Raw genomic sequence first — 6,070 nt, 5'->3', positions numbered from 1 at the left:
ATTTCTCTATGCTTAAATTTTTTATATTTCAATTCAGAATTTTTCTTTTTCATTCAAATAGAAATGTATATATAATGATTATTCATATTATTATTAAGCAATTATACGTTGGAGTGGAATATTGAGTTGTCAATTGATAGTTTTTTTAAATATCATTGATTCCATGAAAATATCGAGAAAATGTTGTGTATTTCAAAAAATTAAAAAATATTTTTATTTTTTTTATTCTTAATTATCTTCATTTCTTCCTTTTTTTCCTCTCATTTTGTTTTGAAATATGATTATAAATCAAAGTTTGTATCCATGAATAATTGAACTACGACGTCGAAGTGAATTTCATTTCTTAAAAATAGAAACCATACAAGTAAAAAATGTAATTTATATTTTAGATTTGTTATATAGATATGTGTTCATCTTTTTCAACCTTTATTATTTGTATTTAGACATGATAAGATAAAATTCTATCATCTGATTTTAAATTATATCACTCTTATGATTTCTCTATATTAATTTTTTTTTCAGATTTCAAATCAGAGTTTTTATTTTTCATTCAAATAGATATAGATATATATATATATATATCATTGATTTGATAAAAATGTTGAGAAAATGTGATGTATTTGAAAAAATAAAAGATATAATTATTTCTTAATTCTTTTATTCATTTTTTTCATCTCATTTTGTTTCGAAACATGATGGTAAATCAAAGTTCATACCCATGAATAATTGGACTATGAAGTCGAAATGAATTTCATTAATTAAAAATAGAAACTATACAACTAAAAAATTTAATTTATAGTTTATATTTGCTATATAGATTTGTGTTCATCTTTCTCACTCTTTATTATTTGTATTTAGACATGATAAGATAAGATAAGATGAGATGGACTTATATAATTTGATTTTATATAATTAATTCCTCTATTTCGAATTAGTGGTTGCTGTCAAAGGTAGTGGCGATACAAATATTAAACCTCAAGATGTAACTCTGGAATTAAACCAACCAACCAAAAACAAAGAAAGAATAAAATTCAAAGTTAAATAGATAAATGACAAAATAACCATATTAATATCTGAAGAAAAACATATAGTGATACCAAAAGATGAACATAAAGCATAACAGAAAACAAACACAATACATGAGGGTAATTTATTGGATAAACAATGAAAACTCACACTTTTATAATAATAATAATAGATAATAGATAATAGATATATATAGATATAGATAGTGTAACGTCCAAAAACCAACCTACGTAAATCACATGCATGCAAATGATTTAGATTGGGTGCCGTTCACATGAAAAATGATCGAGTTATAGTATATGCGTGTAGACAATTGAAAATACATGAAAAAAATTATCCGATGCATGATCTTGAGCTTGCATCAGTCGTATTTGCGTTGAAAATTTGGACGCACTACTTGTATGGTGAGAAATGCAAGATCTTTACGGATCATAAAAGTCTTAAATATTTCTTCACCCAAAAAGATTTGAATACGAGACAAAGACGGTGGCTAGAGCTTGTTAAGGACTACGACTGTGACATTAGCTACCATCCCGACAAGGCTAATGTAGTTGCAGATGCTTTGAGTAGAAAAAAGGACAGTCTTGACACATTTATCAGTACAGAAGCTTTTAAAAATGGAAATTCAGTGTTTCGATTTTGAAGTTTATGCTAGAGGAGATGCCCCTAATCTCACTACATTGACAGTGCATTCCACTCTACGAGATCGAATTCGAGCTGGACAGTCTGCTGATGAGCAACTGCAGAAATGGAGACAACGAGATGAATCAAAGGGCATCATGTTATATTAAGTCGAGGATAGCATTGTTAGGTATCGAGGTCGACTATGGGTTCCTAGTGGTGATTCACTTAGAATTGACATTATGACGGAATCTCAAAGTACCCCCTATTCTGTCCATCCTAGAAGTACCAAGGTGTGCAAGGACTTGCAACTTCTATATTGGTGGTCGGGAATGAAACGAGACATTATGCGCTTTGTATCCGAATGCTTGACATGCCAACAAGTGAAGGCAGAGCATCAAAGACCAGCAGGAATGCTTCGACCACTCCCCATTCCCGAGTGGAAGTGGGAGAACATTACTATGGATTTCGTGATAGGATTGCCAAAGACAATGAAATGACTCAATGCTATTGGGTGATAGTGGACCGTCTTACTAAATCAGCACACTTCCTACCAGTGAAGATGACTTTTTCCATGACACAGTATGCGAAGCTATACATTCGACTTATAGTTAAACTGCATGGAATTCCAGTGTCTATAGTATCGGACAGAGACACGCGTTTCACTTCATCGTTATGGAAGAGTCTACATGTAGCATTGAGGACTAAACTACTATTCAGTACCGTGTTCCATCCTCAGACAGATGGTCAGTCTGAGAGAGTCATACAAATTTTAGAGGGACTGCTCCGAGCATGCGTGATTGATTTCCAAGGGAGTTCGAAATCGAAACTACCTCTAGTGGAATTCACTTACAATAACAGTTATCAGTCATCTATAGGAATGGCTCCATACGAGGCACTCTACGGAAGGAAATGTAGATCACCTATCCATTGGGGCGAGGTAGGAGAAAGGGCTACCTTAGGACCTGAGATAGTTCAGCACACCACATAAAAGGTCGCCAAGATCCGAGAATGAAAACAGCTCAGAGTCGACAAAAGAGCTACGAGGACCAAAGAAGACGGGATCTAAAGTTTGCAATCGGTGACCATGTAATTGTCAAAATAGCACCGATGAAGGGTGTTATGAGATTTGGAAAGAAATGCAAACTTAGTCCAAGATTCATTGGACCATTTGAGATACTCGAAAGAATGAGAGCATTAGCATATTGAGTGGCGTTGACACCTAATCTCGCAGGAGTCCACAATATCTTCCACATATCGATACTCTGCAAATACATGTCAAACCCTTCACATGTACTAATCTTTGAAGCACTGCAACTTACACCAAACCTGTCATATGAGGAGAAGCCTACTCAAATCTTGGGTAGACAAGAAAAAAAGCTGATGAACAAGGTGATAAAAATGGTCAAAGTCAAGTGGCTGAATCACTCGGAGGAAGAAGCCACATGGGAGACTGAGTCAGAGATGAGGAGTCGCTATCCCGAATTATTCGGTACGTCTTAATTTCAAGGGCGAAATTTTATTTAAGGGGGGAAGGATTTGTAAAGTCCAAAAACCAATCTACGTAAACCACGTACGTGCATGCAAATGATTTAAATTTCATATTTAACTTGCTTAATTGATTTTATATGCTTACATGATGCATACAACATGATTAAGGGACTAATTGCATGATGTTACGAAAACTTTAGATTTTACTCGAATATTCGATACTAGGTTGGGAAAAGGAGACCGAGGACGACCAAGATAAAATAAATATTTTTCGATAAATATTTTTAAGGCGCATTAATATTGTGCGGGCCCGTGCTCCTGATTAATATTTAATTACCAAACAACCAGGATTTATTAATGTAAACAGCGAAAACGATTAAAATTTTTCATTTTGGGCCTACAGAAATTTCGGCATGACCTATTCGTAAATAGGACTTCCCAAAAAAACAAAACATCACAAATAATATTTATATACTCGAAATAAAGTCATAACATCAATTCACAACCTATAGCCGCACTGGCCAGGACTAAATACATGCAGAGCCGGCAAGGCTCGATAACACAACTATCAATTCAAAACATCGTAAAGATAACAGTACAGCTACACGGGGCATCTCCCCTGTAAATGTATGACTCCATAATATAGTATATATATATGGGAACTCTCAACCATGACTCGACGACTGGGTACCACTACCTGACGCTCCACCAGACGCGTCAAATCCTCCTGGATAACCTGCTATGGCATCAAAAACAACCACAGCATAAAAAGAAACGAGGGGTCGGGCCCCAGTATGACGAACCAGTAATATTACGACAAATATAACTGACATGAAATAAAATCAAGTAAAATGCGATGCAATGCAATGTAATGCAATGCGTGAAAGGTAACAACCAATAACGGATACCAAACGGAGTCCAAATGAATCGCATCAACAACAGTAACAGCGGCCACCCGTGCCAGGAACGTAGCAACGCAACATCAAGTCGCCACTCATCCATGCACGTAGCATCGAGGGTACGGGAGCTACCTGCTCAGCCCTCAAATAAATGCATGAATGCAATCACGTATTCACAGTAGCACATAAAGCACGCTACAACTTATTACAAAATACTCAATGTCATCTCACGTCATAATAGACGTCGTAATGAAAACAGTTCGTACATACCTCAACTGACTTTAATTTACCACAAAATATCTTAAATATTTCTCGAAAACTCCAATCCTGTGGCAAAATTATTTATTGCACATCAATTCATATCTTAGTTAAATAATCAAGGAATTTATCGAAAGTAATTCCAAAATTCACACTAAATTTCCAAAACTTATAATTTCAAATCACGACATCTTAACGGTGTCCGACTAGCGCATGTACAGCTCAAAAGTCAAAATATCCCAATTTATAAATCTGAAAGTTCGAAATTCAGTAAACTAAATTCTGAAAAAGTCGATAAATACCTCGAATCGACTCAATAATTCACCTACAATCAATAATACAACATATATCCATTGTTGGAATTCGAATTATTCAAAATACTCAAAATTTCGAAACCCTAAATACCTCAAGGCTTCGAAGTAAAGTTCTAGGAAACTTAAACCGAGAGTTTCCTCACAAATTTCGGTGAAAACGAGCGATGGTTTCCGACGAGCTCGAAAATTATCGTGAGATTTCTGTGCAAAATAGGTATCAATGCGTAGCTTGCGACGAGAGCTATCCGAAAATGTATTTACTTTAATTTTTGGATGATCGAAACGGCCACAATCGATGAAAAGAATTTCGAAATTGAAAAAGAAGGAAAAAAACAGCTTTCGGTCGAGAAGATGGAGACGAGGGGAGAGAAACTTCTTTTCTTATTTGCTTAATTATCTTATTTGCTTAATAATAAAAAAAAAACATGGGCTGGGCTTCTTGTTTGGGCTGGACTCTCACAAATATGATTAAATATGATTAAATTTTTCTAAAAATCGTAGAGTCCAAATTTACGAGATGAGCTCGATTTTATCCGGAAAGCCGGTTTTGGGCAAACAAGGGACTTTTAAAAGATCAAAATCATTATTTTCGAAAACTAATTTTTATAAATTTTTCTTTTTCAATTAAATATGTGTTATTAGGCCTAATTCACTTAGGATAAATAGGCACAATTGCTCCTAAACCCCAAGGCCCAAAACCTAAGCCTATTAACATGCAAATTAAAATCTATAAAAATTGAAAAACTGGTCTTTTGTACCCATAACTAGCCGAAACATTGCACACACAACACACAAATATTTTCGAAAATCTCAAGGGAAGAAATAAGGAGTCTTTGTCGCCCGTCCGTAGATTCGAGCGTTCTAAAACGCAAAGACATGTTTCTAAATTCCTTTGACGCATCATTCAAACTATATTATGCATGTTTGATTATTTTTGCATGAAAAATAATTATGCTCGATTGGTTTAACGATAGAACGAATAATTCAAACGTTTTGACGATTTTACGCTTGTTTATTAAACGTTATGACTTCCAAGGGATAGGCTACCAACTTCGGACGTTTTATGGATAGAACAAGGACGGTTCAAGGTGGAAACAAGGCTGGAAATCGTGAGGGCTAGGGACGGTAAAGAGCCTAGGGTTTTCCAAAGGCTACTCGATGGTTAAGGGCTTGGCACAGTGCATGGCTCGGTCGGGGCTGGGCTGGACATTATTAGGTATTAGGAAGAGTCCTAGCCATGCTATGACTCCTTGATAGCAGCCGAGGAGGAGTCCATTAGGGTGAGGACTTTTCCGCGCATGCGTGCAGGCGCGCGAAGGGTTCGACGCTGGCTTAGGCTGGCGAGCAGGGTCTGGAACATGGTCTAGTGAAGGTCAGGAGGGTTTGGGCTCGGTGGTGGCTTGAGTGGAGGAGTCCTAGTCGAGCAAAAGAATCCTAAGCACATAAGGTACGGGTGCCGCG

At 36.0% G+C, this 6,070-nt stretch overlaps 1 long non-coding RNA gene across 1 annotated transcript; it reads right to left on the bottom strand.

The window, feature by feature from the left end:
• Positions 1-3,581: 3,581 nt before the first annotated feature.
• Positions 3,582-4,917, bottom strand: LOC140963584 (uncharacterized). The gene is made up of 4 exons (XR_012172711.1): positions 4,701-4,917; positions 4,598-4,620; positions 4,308-4,364; positions 3,582-3,874 (listed from the first exon to the last, which is right to left on the bottom strand). It is a non-coding gene; the product is annotated as an uncharacterized lncRNA (long non-coding RNA).
• Positions 4,918-6,070: the final 1,153 nt, after the last annotated feature.

This window comes from Primulina huaijiensis, chromosome 17 (assembly GCF_012295235.1).
Source record: "Primulina huaijiensis isolate GDHJ02 chromosome 17, ASM1229523v2, whole genome shotgun sequence".
In the NCBI taxonomy this organism is placed as follows: domain Eukaryota; kingdom Viridiplantae; phylum Streptophyta; class Magnoliopsida; order Lamiales; family Gesneriaceae; genus Primulina; species Primulina huaijiensis.
Note: the sequence above shows the minus strand (reverse complement) of the source record. Positions and strands in the feature narration are given on the sequence as shown.